Here is a 17,149-nt window from a genome sequence, read left to right as displayed (position 1 = left end):
TGCAACAATGACTTGTGGGCTCTGGGCGTGGTTCAGTTCATGTCTGGACATGGAAGTGACTGATGCGTGAGTCCCTGTTGTAGTGTTCATGGGACCTGGTACACAATATGCAATGTAGCCCTCTCTGACTGGCATCCCACAGGATGAGCATCATTGACGCAAGGGAAATCACCGTCCCTACATTCATCCACACATTCATACATGAATGATGAAAGACATGACACAGCAGTGCGTCACTGGATGTTTATTGCACATCCAATGCAGTTCTGCAGCTGGAGCGGTACAGGGCAATGCTGAGCACACCACACAATATGGGCCCGTGGAGGGCCAGCCAGAATCCAGCAGGGGATGACAAGCACTGCAGAAGAGGAAGGATACAGTCTGCAGTCTGGTCGCTGTGTCATTGGTCATCAAACAGGATATGGCAGTCCATGTCGCTGTCCAAGGTGAGTGCATCGGAGTGTATCAGGGGTCAGTGGAAGGTCATGAGGCCATGTGCGGCACCAAGCAGAAACAGGCCAGGTGGTGGAAATTAATGCTAGTGCCTCCTGATCACAAACCCATCCATGTCCTCGTCCCCGGATGTGTGCTCTTCTCCACCTGTGGATGTTGCAGTACTGGCTGAGGTACTGTGTCCCACTAACACATCAGGTGCCGGAGTGGATATGTCTGCCACACAGTGAGGCAATGGTACGCCAGGGGGTGGAGATGTGGATAGTGTGGGGGCTGCAGCATTCATCTACGCCACGCCTTGTGGCAGCAATGCCATGATGAGGATCTGCAGGGCATGGTAGATCCCAGCTACATTTCGCTGATGTGAAGCGGTGGCTGCCATCATTTCCATGTCCTCCATGACCCTCCACATGCGTGCCAGCTCACGACTGGTACCACTGGTGCCCCTCTGAGCGGACAGGTGTTCTTCTCTCCGCGTCAGGACTATAGAAATGTCAATCAGGGCTCGTTGGAGACCATGGAGCGGGCCTAGACACCCATGGATGGCATCCAGTTTGGTAGCCATGAGGTTGAATCCCACCCGCAGCTGCTCAGCTGTCTCCCTCTGGGCCTCCAGCACACGGAGTTGGAAGGCTGTGTGTTGCTCCTGGGGGTCTTGGGAGACTGCCGGGGTCGTGGGTGCCTCCTGCTGGGTGGTTTGGGTGATGGGTGGGGTCTCCTCGATGCAGCTGGTCAGCCCTGATCCTGGGGGTGAGTTGCGGATGATTTCAAAGATGTCTAGAAGGGCTTGTGCGTTGATGTTAGGGTTGTCCTCCTCGTCATCAGTAAAGAGTGGCTGGGATTGCATTGCAGGGGGTGTTGACGGTAGCCCTGCAATGTGAAGGGGAGATTGTGTATTTGAATGTGTCCACATGTATGTAGCCGCATGGTTCATGTTGATATTCAGACAGCATGGCATTGCACATTGTGACAGTTTATAGATCTGGGCGATGACCCAGAGTCATTGGGAGTGTGCACTATGCTCTGCTTCTTTGTGCATGTGAGCCATCGTGGCCATCTCTGTGAGAAGTTGGCCTGGTATTTGCTGTCCACTAGTTATAGTGGGCACCTTGCACCAGTCCAAACAACCCCTTATTGATGATAGGTTAAAGACAACCTTTATTGAAAGCTATCCTAGTGGTAGCTATGGAGAGCAGCCTTCAGGCTAAGTCTTGAAGGAATGTAAAGCAGCTTGTTTTACCAGTATATAATCTCTTGAATGGCCAAGTGAAAGGGAACCACACCAGGTATATATATAAAATATATGTATTTCTTACTAAACACACCCCTCTAGTCTCTTTATGAGGCCAGAAGCAAAAGCACATAAGTCACACTTCAAATATTACAATAAAATAGCACAAATACACGTCAGACACTAGGGGCGAGCCAAGCCATATACTAAAATAGTGATATCAGAACCACAAATTAACTAGACACAAGGCCTAGAGCCTGTAGAATCGCTGGGACCCTAAGAAACCACCCAAGGTAGTGACACAGGGGACCCACGGACTAGGACCAAACCCTCTTGGAAATAGGCAGTTCTACGGTCAGCACCGGATTACTCGAGTTACCTCACCCAGGAAAGCCGGGTGCATAGGTGTCAAATGGTGTCGGGTCGAGTCGTCGTTTTAAATGGAAGCTGGCGAAGAAGTGCTGCTGCCGGGAAGATGTGAAGTGTCCGAAGAGATCCAAGCCTGGATCGAACATGTGAAGAATCTGAAAGCAGAGGGGACAGAGTCTGGCTCAGTTGCCAGTGACCAGGGGCATGATAGACGAATGCCCACTGATGTCGGGTGGTTCAGGTGAAGAAGGTAAAGCTTAACTCTTCAGCCACGAGGACCAGGAGGTATCGAGGACAACCAGGAGCTGGATTTGAGCTGTCCCACAACGGATGTTGAGTGCTGCAGTGTCGGTGCCCGGATTGGACACAACAAGCCTTGGCAACAGCAACACACACAGAAAGGAGAAAGATGCTTCGGTGCAGACCAGCAATGTCTGAGAGACTCACCACATGGTGGGGAGTAAGGACACTCTGGATCAACCAGGGAAGCCCAAGAAAAATCAGAGTTACCTTCACAGAGACCCACCAGTCGACGGACCAGGGATCACGAAGGGACCTCGAGAGGAATCACAAAATGGTGGCCCACGGGTCACTCAGGGTGACTAGGCCAACAATCTTCGTGGATTCTCTGCTCGGGGTGTGGGCTACAAGTAACCTAAAGCACAGCCTCAGGGAACATTGAGAAGCTGATGCACTTGCAAATGTGCACGATGTCCAGGGGTTCTAGTTCCACGTCACTCACGAGGGCTGCAAGTCTCAAGCTGGGGACTCGGTCGGCCTCTGAGAAGTCTGGAAGTCCACCTCTGGTGTTGCTAAGTCTTTGGCGTCCGGCGGGAGCTTTGGAGATGCCGACCGGACAGATGCGTCTTTGGTGCCTGCCAAGCAGGGGAGTCACTCCTTGACCCCAAGGGAGATTTCTTCAGTCCTCTAGTCTAGAGTAGAGTGTCGAAGTTCCAGGATTCAGTTGCAGAGTTTCGTCCAGCGATATCTAAAGTCCTGTTGCAAGGGGTTTCTTACTTATACCTACGAAAGGGGTTGGACTAAATCAGGGGACCCACCTATGGGGTGTTTGGAAAGAGGGATGGCTACAACCATTTCCTTTGTCCAGTTTTGCACCAGAGCAAGGGCTGGTAGCCCCTGCAACTGGTTTGAACTGGACTATGCACAGGGACATCAAATGTGCCCCCAGTGCAGACTTTAAAGCACTCTTGGAGTGCTCCCTCCCAGCCCCAATACACTAAAGCCTGTCTGGGAGGTGGTTACATCTCCCTGTGACAGGAAACTATTGTCCAGGCCTTCCCTGTCGGAGTTTCAGTCAGCAGCAGGAGGCCAGACCCGTGTCTGTGGCTGCAGCATCCATTTTGTTATGCCAGGGCTCTTTTAAGTTGGTACGGGGTATACCGGTGCTGTCATGTCTCTACCTCTAGAAAGGTGGGATCATACTTCCACACCAGTTACTAGTGTGGGGGTATGATTCCAAGGTGTTTGACACCAAACACAACATGTTTCCGTGCAGCCAGTCCAAAGTTAGCATTTACCGTTTGGTTATAATGCACTTAAGAGTATATGGTCAGGCTGCACCACTGACGACCCCGGAGGATAGATTTCAAAGGCTACAGAGGGGCTCAGCTCATGCCTGGGCACCCTCTCAGATATAACCAAGCACCCTGCCTTCAGGATTGATAAGGCCTGCCATAGGGGTGACTGATGGGTTACTATGTGCAGTGATAGGTGAGATATTGTGAATCTATATCTCTGTAAGGGGTGCATGCACCCCCTTACCCAGGCTGCAGTAGCAGACCTGTGGTGTCATTTTGGGGGCCTTCCCAGGAGTGGCATAATACATGCTTCAGACCCTGGTGGGCCTCTGGGGTACCTATGCCCTGGGTACATAGTATACCATATACTAGGGACTTATAAGGGCACCTCAGAATCCAATCTGTGGTGTACCTAATGTACATGGAATCAATTTAGAGAGGAAGCAGCTAGGCTGGGGCTGAATAGCAGGGCCCCGCCCCCAGCCAGACTAAGGTCGAAAAACTGTGAAACATCAACAAAAAGTAGGGGTAACCATAAGAGGCAGTTCCTACTCTCCTACAATCTCCACCCCTCCCCCCAGTACCTGATGGTTACTCACCCTGTTGCGGTGGTGTCGTGTCCTATCGAGCAGTGTCCCGTCCCCCTACTCCGGCCACAGTATCCACACTGATGACTGTCAACACCAGCTCCTCCATGTCATCCAGCAAGAACTGTAGCGCTGAGCCCCCACCTCCCATCTGCATTGCTGCCTTCTGGTTGGCTGCGAGTTTCTCCTTGGTCTCCCTCTTGATGTCATTCCATCACCTCTTGACCTCGTCCATTGTCCTCTTGTGCTCTCAGACGGCTTGTACCTTGTCCACGATGTACCTGCCATATTCCAGTTTTGGTGCCCAATGACACGTTGGAGGTGACAAACAGTTGTTGATGGTGTTCCATCACCTCCGTGACTATGATCCTGTACGCCTGCGGACTGAACTTCATCTTCCTCGTCTTCCTGTCCTTGCCCTTCCCTGTCCCCGAGGTCACGGGCTGGTCGTCCAAAGTGCTTGTGGAGTTGCGCTCGTCCTCTGCGCCTGCTCCGCCTGCCTCCATGGTGCTTGGGTGTCGGTCAGTTTGTGTTTGGGTGTTTTTTCTACTTTTATGGGGATTTTTCCTGCCTGCCAGGTGTATGTTGGAGGCCTGGCGCTGCTTATCGCTGATTTTGTCATCGTGCTTTGGCCCATCGCAGGTTTTTTTGTGTTGTGGTTTGTGTTTTTATCTCCATCGAGGTGGTTGTATCGCAGACATTGCCCACGGTTTAGACAGACTATCACATGGTACCACCTTGTTATGAATTCCACGTTGACCCTGGGATATTTTCCCGCAATGGGCTGCGATGTTGAAAATTATGTTAAGCTAATCTTGCGGTAGTTATCACACGATCTTTTGAATATACCCCTAAATGTTTTGAATTAGTTGCTTGTTTAGCTATGCCTAGAAGTACGTTAAAATGTTAGACAGATGAGGAATTTGTGATATGTTTCATATAGGTACCCCAATATAGGCTCAGGTAGTCACCTAACATTTCACCTATATTCTCTGCTACCACTACACTACATAACTGTTCTTGGAACTGACCTTTTACTTAGTTACGATACTGCTTACAGGACTTAGAGTTTTCCCTGAAAACTAGCCTCATCCATTATGCATGAGGACTCTTGGAAACTCAGCAGGACTACCATCCCCTGCATAATAACTATGTATAAAGTTCATTCCTTTCGTCATCCTACGTCCGACATGACACAGCAAGTTAGAACCCCTGAGGGTACCACTTTGGGTATATAAACACCATATCTTGCTGAGGTAGTCAGAGGAAAAAAAGGACTTCCATGCGACACTCTGCCGCAAGTCGCTGAGGTTCCTGCACGCAGACACTCCAGCTCGCAGTGGTCTGACATCCCTTCATCCATCTCCAGACCAAGACGGGGTCCCACAGTCTCCCCCTTCAGGTAATGGGGTTGATTTATCCTAGGGGGATTCTTGGCTTTACACTCACATACATGCTAGGTATACTTAGGTACATCTAGTTAGGGTCGCATCATAGGAGTACGCATATATTACTGTCATGTATCTTAAATACTTGCCTGTATTCATTGTTTAAGCACAATGGTTGAAATCTACCATCCTTTTACGCTGTTACTGCTTTTAATCATTTTTGTCTGTTACTGTCTAATGGCTGTTTCAGCCCACCTATTTCACACTAGAATGACGCTGGTTCAATAAATGTTTATTGGAAAACGTGCCCGGCTGTTTATTCTGTGTATCTCTCTGAGACTGTTTCCACGATCCTGAGGGATCAGGGTTGTCATGTTTGACAGTTGCCAAAGAACTATTCTCTCCGTGGTAAGAGGGGTTTCTAGTGGCACTGTGACCTAGCTGGTATATAGGCTAACATACCTGGTGGAGGTGTTTAGAATTAGTCCGGACACCAATCCTACAGTGTATTTTGTCTAAATGTGCAGGTCCTATATAGGTTTATAGGAACTACACGTCAACAGGGTTGTTCCTCACTTTCACTGGCCCCATATATCTGAAGACACCAAGGAGTTTTGTCGCTCCTGTGCTACTTGCAAAGCCAATGGTAAATTAGGTGGTTGGGGTTCCCTTTGAGAGGGTAGGACTTGACATTGTTGGTCCCTTGAATCCTCCAACAGCATCTGGACACAGTTACATACTAGTGGTGGCGGACCATGCCACTAGGTCTCCAGAGGCTATACCCCTTAGAACCACGACAGCTCCTGTGGTGGCCAGGGCCCTCCTGGAAATCTTTTCCAGAGTGGGCTTCTCTCAGGAGGTCTTAACTGAAAGAGGTACCAATTTTCTGTCAAGTTATATCACTGCAATGTGGAAAGAGTGTGGAGTAAGCTATAAGTTTACCACACCCTATCATTGACAATGGCAAAAATAGGATGTCCTACTACCCTCCCTTTTCTTTACCTACAGGAATGTTCCTCAGAAGGGGGTTGACCACAGCCCATTCGAGCTTCTGTTTGGACATCGTTAGGGGTCCATTGTGTCTAGTGAAGGAAGGTTGGGAGCAGCCTCTCAAACCCCCTAAACAGGACATGTGGACTATGTCCTTGACCTGCGTTCTCACATGACAGAGTACATGAAGAAGGCCAGCAAAAACCTGGAGGCCGGCTAAGAACTTTAGAAAGCTTGGCATGACCAAAAGTCTGTCTTGACTGTTTACCAGCCAGGCCAGAAAGTGTGGGTGTTGGAGCCTGTGGCCCCAGCAGCTTTCCAAGATAAGTGGAGTAGACCCCACACCATACGTGAACAAAAGGGTGAGGTCACCTACTGGGTGGACCTAGGTACCCCCAGAAGTCCCCATTGAGTACTTCATTTGAAACCCCTGAAAACCTTTGTTGGTAGGGCTGCCATGGGCTTGTTCATGGCAACTGATGAGGGACAGAAGGAAGAGAGGGACCCGTTCCCGGATCTCCTCTCTCAGACCCCTGATAATGGATTAATAGATGGAGTAGCCTTGGCAGGTAGCCTCACTGATCAACAGCAGACTGATTGCAGGCAAATCCTCACTCTGTACAGAGGAATGTTCTCACTGACACACAGTCAAACCACCAGGTGTACCCATGAAGTAGACACAGGTGACAGTCCGCCTGTAAAGAATAACACTTTCAGTTGGCCTGACCATGTCAGAGATTGCATCAGGACAGAGGTCCAAAGATGTGGGAATTGGGGGTCATTGAGCCTTCAGATAGCCCCTGGGCTAGTAGTCCTTGTGCCAAAACCTCACACCAAGGGTGGAAAAAGAGGGATGTGATTTTGTGTAGTCTACAGAGGCGTCAGGCAGTCACTAAGACTGATGTTCATCCGATTCCCAGGGCAGATGAGCTCATAGATAACTTGGCCTCAGCCGTGTTTCTAAGTACATTAGACCTGACTGCTGTCTACTTGCAAATCAGACTAGCTGAGGATTCCGAGCCAAAAACCCTAGCGGCACTTATCAATTTTTTGTGATGCCCTTTGGTCTCAAGAATACACCTGCTACATTTCAGAGACTGTTAAATAAAGTCTTAACAAGTCTGAAAGCAGTAGAGGCTCCTGGAGGGAGTGCTGCAGGGCAGTGGGTGGGATGGGGGAGGGTCAGGTTGGGGGTAGTAAACTCCAGCATACGGCCGAACAGAGGTAAGTACATAAATAAATAAATCAAATGAATTACATTGCGCACTCTGCATCGTCAAATGGCGAAGCAGAACTGTCCATTTGAAGCTAAATATTTTCAGACTATTAATATTTAGGAATCTTCCCCTTGTTCATTTTGGGGATCTGAAAATATTTTTAGTTGCTTCTCCACACACCCTAAAAATGTTACTAGTTTTGTGATCACTTGCGGCTGTTCATTGTTCAATAGGAAACTGACGGCAGATGGTAATGTCCGTGTCCCCTCCTTAATCCATAGAAACTTGAGCAATCTTCTGTGGCCTACCAATAGTACAGGGCCTATACAGAGCAAATGAGTTATTGACTCCTGACATAGATTAAATAGACGGCACGTTTTCGACTCCGGTTTATCAGCCCATGGTGGAGACAGATCTAAAGATGCAAAAGAGCCCATCCGAAACTGCAGAAATGTCTACTTATAGCAGGAGGAAAATGTTTCAAATATATTTTTTGTGGGCCTTTTCTGTTATAGCTACCAAGGACCTGGTAAGCATGTTTTCTTTTAGCAAATGCTCTTTGATCAGAATTCCGTGGTATCTTTTTTAGGTTTCTGTTCAGGGCTGTTTTAAACTGTAAATTAGATAATTTTGAATCCCATAGCTCCCTTGATCGAGTTTGCACCAGGGCTTCGTCTAAAGCTTGCGACTAGGCAATTGTGTGATATATGCTGTCGGGACCCACAACTTCCTGCCAAATGAGATGTTTCTCTGCAGATCTTGTAGAGTGCAGTTATTTTTTTATGCCAGCCATTTGTACAAGCAGTTGATCCTGTAGTGTAAATTCCAACCTGATTTGAGCTGGTGAGGTGTTGCCTGGCAGTTGAAATAAAGACCTAAACACTGCGCTCTGTGCCCTATTTAAAAAGGTCCCCAGTTTTCCCGGATAAGCCTCTGATCTGTATGACAGTGTTGGCACTCATTTAGTGGATACCATTTTTAACAGTGATTCAAAATAGTTCTTGTTGTGCCCTTGAATATTATTTGGAAAGCACCTTGCAGCGAGGCTAATTTTGGTTTTAGTGAGTTCAAGTGACCTCCTTTGTTGTCCAGCCAACAGCCCAGGTATTTATATTGCATCACGGTGGTCAGGCGGTGATTGTGAAGTTGCCATTGAAGTTGTTTTCTCTTTTTCCAACCAAAGATGACTATGTTTGTTTTTTCGTAGTTAACCTGCATTTCATTTGCCAGACAATGCATGTCTAAGGCATCTAACAGTCTTTGAAGCCCCACCAGTGTCTGACTGAGCAGAGCGACATTGTCCGCATACAGCGGAGAAGAGATATGTTGGTTTGCTAGTTTGGAAACGTGACTGTTAACTTGATTAACGTAGGAACCAAATCACACAGGGTTTGGTGTACTGGCGCCGGGTGGGAGTGCTTGCCAGCACCTCATAGTCTGCATATAGGGCACATTTGCTGCCCTCCAGGCATAGTCCAGCTAAAACCAGCTCAGGTAGCTGTTGGCCGCAGCTGTGGTACAAAAACTGGGCAAAGGACAGGGGGGAATCTTCCCCCTTGTCCAGCCCCTCCTAAGGGAGGGACCCCTGTATCGTTCCAACCCTTTCCTTAGGGTATTTAATGGCTTACCTGTGGGTGTGTCCCCAGATTTGTCATGGCACACAATACAATTCAGACACCACTTCAACTTCAACCGTCTGGGCACTCTGAACTAAGCGGACTTCGCTCTGGGTATCAAGGCCCTGCTTGTCTGCTGCAATATCCATGCCTTTGCTACAATCAAAAAACCTTCCAAGGCCTGTGGGCATCCAAGACACCTGAAGAAATCTCCCTTGAAGTGAAAGAGTCCCTTCCCTGCATCTGCAAGTACTGCAACTAAGTTGACTGGCCTGCTGATGCTGAGCTCCCACGGACTCCAAAAGACTCAGCAACACATCCATCAAGGCCTGCCCTGTCCTCTCACCAAGTTTCAGGCCAGTATCCTTCTTCAGAGCTGCAGGAATTGAATCTCTGTGGATCGTGTTGACTTGCAGTTGCAAAGGGTTATTGACTTCCTTCCACCAAGCTATTTGGGCTCCAAGTAAGAGTGGGCATAGTTGGCGGAGTACCACTACACAGAATTCGTCAGAATTGAACATAAACTTAGTAAATTCCACTCCGCAACTCCATTCCGTCTCATCCCCGTTAATAAAACAGAAACATCACATACCCTAGATAAAACAACAAGTAACACTGGGCCATATTATCAAGGAATGGTGATAACATTATCACCGCTTTAGCGGCAGGAAACTGCCGCTAAATCGGCGATAATGGACTTGATAATATGCCCTTGTGAGTTCCCATAGAAGCCCATGTTGACACCAGAACCTGGGCTTCTATAGGAATTCACAAGGGCACATTATCAAGACCATTATCGCCGCTTTAGCGGCAGTTTCCTGCCGCTAAAGCGGCAATAATGTTATCGCCATTCCTTGATAATATGGCCCTTTATCTTTTCATGCAAAAATGCATCTAGTCATATCACAAAAGTGAAAATGCAAATAGAGCAAGCAGTGAGAGAGGTGGTCCTAGGAGGATGGGACCACTACAATCATTGAGCATAATATGCTCTTTGTGGTCAAGGCATCTGCTTGGTCCTTCCCCTAGGTCAGGGGGGACCCCAAAATCATCACCTCTCTCACTGCCTGATATTTTTCAAAGCTCACTTTTGTGAATTGGTTATATGCGTTTTAGCATGTAAAGGTAAAGCTGTTTTATCAAAGGGTTGTGGGTGCAATAGCTTACTCCAGAGTTTATGCATGAATTCAGTGTTATGCATATTAATGTGCTATACATATTAATAAAGCAGAAATCTAGAATTTTCAATGTAATGCAGATTAATAAAATAGAAATCTCACATACATTTAGTAAAACTTCAAATAACTATTTTTACATGCTAACATGCCTATAGTCATCTAACAAAAGTAAACATGAAAATATAACACGCAGTGAGAGACGTGATGATTTTGGTGTCCTCCCTAACCTAGGGAGAGAACCAAGCAGAGGCCTTGAACACAAAGAGCAGATCATGCTGAACGATTCGGTGGTGGCCCAATCCTCCTAGGACCACCCCAAGCACAGGTATGTGCAAAATTACAATCCCAACCAAAGGCCCTGCAAAGCATTATGGGACGATATTCTAGAGTACAGTGAATATTATAGTATCCATTATCAAAACATTCTTCAAGGGGCAGGCTCTCGGGCTCAGCTGAGAGCTAATACTTTAATATTCACTGCACTCTAGAACCTCGCCCCATAATGCTTTGCTGGGCCTTTCGTTGGCATTGTATTTTTGCCCATAACTTTGCTTGGGTTGGTCCTAGGTGGATGGTACTACCACCGAATCGTTCAGCGTGATATGTTCTTTGTGTTCAAGGCATCTGCTTGCCCTGCCCTAGTTTAGGGGTGACCCCAAAATCATCACCTCTTTCATTGCCTGGTGTTTTTCAGAGCTCTCTTTCGTGAATTGGTTAAATGCTTTTTAGCATGTAAAGGTAAAGTTAGCAAAGGGTTGTCGGTTTAGTAGCTAACTCTGCTACATGGTGAAGTCAGAATTATTGCATGAATTCTGTGTTTTCAATGTAATGCATCGTTAACAAATCTCTGCAGCCTCTCCTAGTGGAGCGGAGTTCATTGCCCACAGTTAGCTCCAAGTAGCCCCAACCTCAAGCATCTTCAGCAACCAAGATCTTTGTCTTCAACACATCACTTGCATCATAGGCCTGCTTCTTTGGTGAGCTACTCGAGATCATCTTGGAACTCCAGTGCCTCCAGCCTGTAGATCCTATTGAGGGGCACCTTTGAATTCTTTGGGCTCCCCTGATTGATCGGAGCCTGCCCTGACTGGCCTGCTCGTGGTGAGTCTCCTGGACCTTGCCGGTCCCAACATTGCAACTTCTTCTACTTTCATGTTGTTTGTAGTTCCCAGGCTTGTTTTGCTCACGACAGACACCAACCCTTCAACTCTCGACATTCGACGTGGGACAGCTTGTGTACAGCACCTGGTCTTCCCCCGCATTGCCTGGTCCACACAACTGCAGTTTCAATGTCACCGTCAGCTCTCCTGTAATACCCCACATTGGTGGTCATTTGTCTTCCATGCCTCCTGGTTACTCCTGAGTGGCTTAGACTCTGTCCCCTCTGCTTTCAGGTTCTTCACATCTTGAATCCTCCTTTAGGTTCTACCAGACACTTTCACCTTCCCCAGCAGTGGCATTCTTTTGAAGTCTCCCATTGAATTTGACAATGGTTCCCGACTCCACTTCACACCTATGCACCCGGCTTCTCTGTTGCAGGTATTCTGGTTCCTAAGGTATCCACGGGTGGGGAGGCTCTCCACTCTCTTGTCTTCCACAGGCTTTCTTCAGGGTCCACTGGGAAGGGTCTTCTTTCTTTAAAATTGCAACCACGACTTACACGATGATTTGTACGGAGAACACAGTCGTGTTCCTACACTGCACACTGTCTCCTTCTGGACTAAGCCTGAAGGTTGCTCTCCACACCTACCACTTAGTGAGCTTTCTAAAGTTGTCTAAGACCTCTTAAATCTTGGGTTGTCTGCATCAGTGTAAGGTGTCCACTTACATATTGAACATCATATACTGAGCCAGCCTCTCACAACAGGTGTTTTGAATTGAGCTTACGTTGCTGAGAAATGTAAAATGCGAGAAGTGAATCTCATTAATTAATTGTCAGATTCCCAGAAACATATCCAGAAGCAGAATGCAACTACTGGCAATACTCCAGATTTAAAACTGTGGTCAATAATGCAATCCAACGGATCTCGCTATTAATGGATAAAACAGACTTTGCAAAGAAACATCACGCATGGGCAGTGATACAATCTTACCAGACGCTGACACCTCAACCGTACTTGTCTGAACACCTCTCATTGAAAAAAGCATTATGCTGCTGCGGCTGGGGTCATTCCCGTCGAAGGATTTGACTCTGAAATGGAAGCAGACCTGGCCGACAAAAGAATGCTGCCTCTGCGGTCAGGGTGAAGAAACATTATTACATCTCTTATGCATTTGCCCCTCATTACTGGAAAACCAAAAAATTGTCCTTCGAGAGTCATTAAGAAAAAAACAAATAAGGACATGCACAATGGTGGTCATAAAATTCCTCGGAGGTTTGTCAATCCAATTGTCCTGCAGAGCTATAACATTTTAGAAAATAGCTGCAAAAGAACTGGCTAAAAAAAGTGATCCAACATGAGTATTCCTGAATTGACCTGTTTGCACACTTGCTAATTGCACAATTCGCATATTTTAATATTTTCTACTGAATGGATAGCACATTTTTTAATTGTACTGATTATACCTTTTAAGATTTTTTCTCACTCTAATTAGATGATGATTGTCTGAGGATAGGACCTAGTCGTGTTTTTTACTTTTAGCTTATATAAACATCTTTCCAATGTATTATGTATACAGGTAGTTTTCCCACTCTTTTATGATTTTTAATGAAATCAAATAAAAGAATTATTGTTGATTGATACCGGCAATCCACTTTAAAAGGCTCAGAGGTGGTTCAGTAAGACTAGTAGGGGACTTCATTCTTTTGACAGGTTAATGTATTTAATGAACTGCATCAGAAAAAGAGATGACAACTTGTGATACTTACATATAAGAATCACTCTTAAGGATGCCCCCGGGGCGGCAGCAGGGAAAGGTGTCATTGAATGAAGGATTACTGGCAGAGATGAATCCTATGATATCAGGATGAATGAACCATATCCTTTTTATGACACTAAACCATGTACATAAACACTCTGCCTCAATACACATACTCACCTTCTTCAGTTCCAACTTACAAGTAAAGGGTCTGATTCTCAAAGTGCACTTTGTATAGGTTTTGCACTAACACAAAAAGTGCTATTGAACATACTATTTACTGTACTTATGTGAACAGAGTTTTCCACCCCCACGTCAGAGTGCCTGCACATAGAAAGGTAGATGTTAGTAGTGAATGGGGAGGGACCAACAAAGTAGATGGGAAAAGTGGCTGATTTACTACTTAGGGGGATGGGATTAGAGAGGAGTAAGAGAGGGTCAGAGAGGGGTTTAGGAAGGGACATCACTCACCCACAGAAGAGTAAGGTAGCTGCCTCACTCTCGGTATGGAAAAATGTACCCTACACTTTTGTAGTAAGTTTATGCTAAAGATTTGTGAATACCGAAAGTAGTAAAATTACTACAAAGTGTAAACATACTCAAAATTGCAGTTTCCCTTTGTGAATCAGGCCCAGATTATTTACAATAATATTGATTGGTAATCTCAAACAATCGTTAGATGTCACCTCTTCCACTGTCTCTTTAGGGTCCTCATTTCATCAGCTCACCACCCCTCATCATCTGTGAATTCCCATCTTTTTAAGGATTGATTTCCATTAATACCCTTTTTTTGCCAAACTCAGCACATGTTGTACTGAGTGCACCTCATCCACTAGGCTGCGTTGCCTGAGCAACACCAGAATATCTCTCTCCTTTAATAGGCTATGTGCCCAAAGCAATGCTTAAATCCCATTTCCATTTCCCCCTATTGTCATTACCAACTCAGCTCTGTTCTACATTAACAAGAACATTAACCTTTGCCACTAATTTACACCTCAGTCAATATCCGCACCTATATTAGATTTCCTATAAAGATGACAACGCCATTATTAGAAGACATTTGTACCTAATATATAAAAGACACAGAACCAGAAAATATAGTTATTTTCTAAAATGTCCATCAAATCTTTGTAATTATCCTTCACAAGTAGGGTTCATTGATCAAAGACATTTTACCCTTCACAAAATATTATTCCTTCAAACTAGACAAAATGATTTTCATATCTTAAAAAATGTATATAAATAATAGTACATTTATAACTTTTTTATGATTTGTACAAATAAGCCATATAATATGTGTACCTGTGTAAAATAAATAGTCTTTGAAGGGTAGGCTGATGGTCTTTGGACATTATAGGAGAGATGCAATTGGATCAATGACCAGCCCACACGTGTATCATTCCGTACTGGTTTCCTCACCTCTTATAATAAATCAAACCTTGACCACTAGACAACACCTGCTGCGCCACAGACTGACATATCATTGCTAGATGAGGCGTTGCATGAAACCACACTTAACATACTATTTAATGGTGTCTCCTACAATATGCCATACATGTTACATTAGAAAACATAGGAGTAAATACGGCCTTTTACATTAAACCAAAAATTCCATTGGAACACACCTCCTCTAGCAGACTACAACACTGCAACTTAAAGAAAGCTACTCCACTAAATATGTGTCACAATAACAAACCTCATCTTCATGAGCACACCTCTTCAAGCAGAGTGATGAGATATCCACTGTGGATGTAACTAAAATCCTACCCTGGTCCACTTCTCTTCTGCTTCCTCCACCAGACACCAGGTCCCTACTCATCTCCATCGCTTCTGTCACCTCTTTCACTTTCTCCAATTAACTCCACTTGAACACACCTCACGTAATGACCCACGTATGTACATAATAAACACTCACTTCATTAGATCACACCTCATTCACTGCTTCATTCCACCAGAAACAACCTTTTCCTCTGTAAGCCCAAATTTCTTCCGGAATTAGATCTAAGCATCAAATTATATGTACTTTAAATATTAATGGTATTTCTATTGTCATTGCCTCTTTTTTCCTAATCATGTTTGCTAAATTCTAAATGGAGGTGATAACAATAATTATTTCAGTTGTTCAGAGATTTAAATCAGAAACCCATAATCTTCTTTCCTTCCAGATGCCGTTGACTGCTGGCCTTGCCCTGAAGACCACTGGCCAAACGAAGGACAGACACAATGTGACTCAACAACGCTGCAGTTCCTGTCCCTTGAGGAGCCTTTGGGGATCACACTTTCATGCTTGACCTGTTTCTTTCTTTTAGCCAATGTGTTTGTTTTCTGCATCTTCAAGAGGTACCAAAACACACCCATCATCAAGGCGAACAATCGAGAACTCAGCTACGTTCTTCTCATCACCCTCATGCTCTGCTTCCTTTCTTCCTTCACCTTCATTGGCCATCCCGTTAGGGCCACCTGCATGATCCGACAAAACATGTTTGGAATCATATTTGCCATCAGCATTTCCACTGTTCTGGCCAAGACCATCACTGTGATCATAGCGTTTAATGCTCGCGATCCCACCAGCCGTTCTTCAAGGTGGCTTGGTACCAGAGTCCCCAGTGGGGTGGTCCTTTTATGTTCTTTTGCTCCAGTCCTGATATGTACAGTCTGGCTGCTTCTTGATCCTCCATTCCCAGTGAAGATACAGATGGGGGACACCACCATCATCCAGTGTGATGAGGGCTCTGTTCTCTTCTTCTATCTGATGTTGGGATATCTGGGCTTGTTGGCCAGTGTCAGCTTTGTGGTTGCATTCTACGCCCGTAATTTGCCTCAGAGCTTTAACGAGGCCAATCTCCTCACCTTCAGTATGCTTGTCTTTCTGGCCGTCTGGATCTCCTTCATACCAGCTTACCTGAGCACGGAGGGGAAGTATTTGGTGGCCGTGGAGATCTTTGCCATCTTGTCTTCTGCTGCAGGACTTCTTGGATGTATCTTCTTTCCTAAGTGTTATATTGTCCTTTGGAGGCCAGATATGAATACTAAGCAGTACTTAATGCAAACAACCACCTGTAGCAAGAATAGATAAAGCATTTGCATGTAAATCATGAATGAATGCCTTTCTATAGGATTGTGGTCTTTAGCAACCTGTACAAGGAGTTCTAAAGCAGAAGAATGTGCATCACAGATAAAGACTCCCTCTTAGGATGGATGTGGAATGGACTTTAGTGTAGAATACCAGTTCTCACAAAGATGGTGTTTTTGTATATTGGGTCTCCAGAAAAGAGGAGACTATTTTAATGACTGTGCTCCTTACTCTCTGAATATAAATACCACTTCTGATATTGAATGAATTCCTTTCAGCTTAAATAACATTTCTTTAGTAGATGTTTTGTTGTTTGTAATATGGGTCGAGAAAGCCAAGGGGAAACACATGCACAAGACTCAATTTATATTGTGAAACTGATGTGTATGCACGAATGTGTGTACCTTTTAGCGAGGACAGGTACAATTTGGTATAGAGAACATATAGAGGTGCAAGTCCTGAGTACAGGTATACCCATATGTGTAGTTAAAAATTACTTGTTCTCTTCAATGTTGTGGAGGGGGGTAGGCTTCTAGGTGCACAGGGGGAAACAGGCGCCCAAAACTTCTCCATAGGAATAGGTTGGACAGACAGAAAACGTGCATCCTGTATATTGCATTTTGTAGATGCATGATTGTAAGAAGATCCAG

The sequence above is a fragment of the Triturus cristatus genome, chromosome 5_2 (assembly GCF_964204655.1).
Source record: "Triturus cristatus chromosome 5_2, aTriCri1.1, whole genome shotgun sequence".
Lineage (NCBI taxonomy): Eukaryota > Metazoa > Chordata > Amphibia > Caudata > Salamandridae > Triturus > Triturus cristatus.
Note: the sequence above shows the minus strand (reverse complement) of the source record.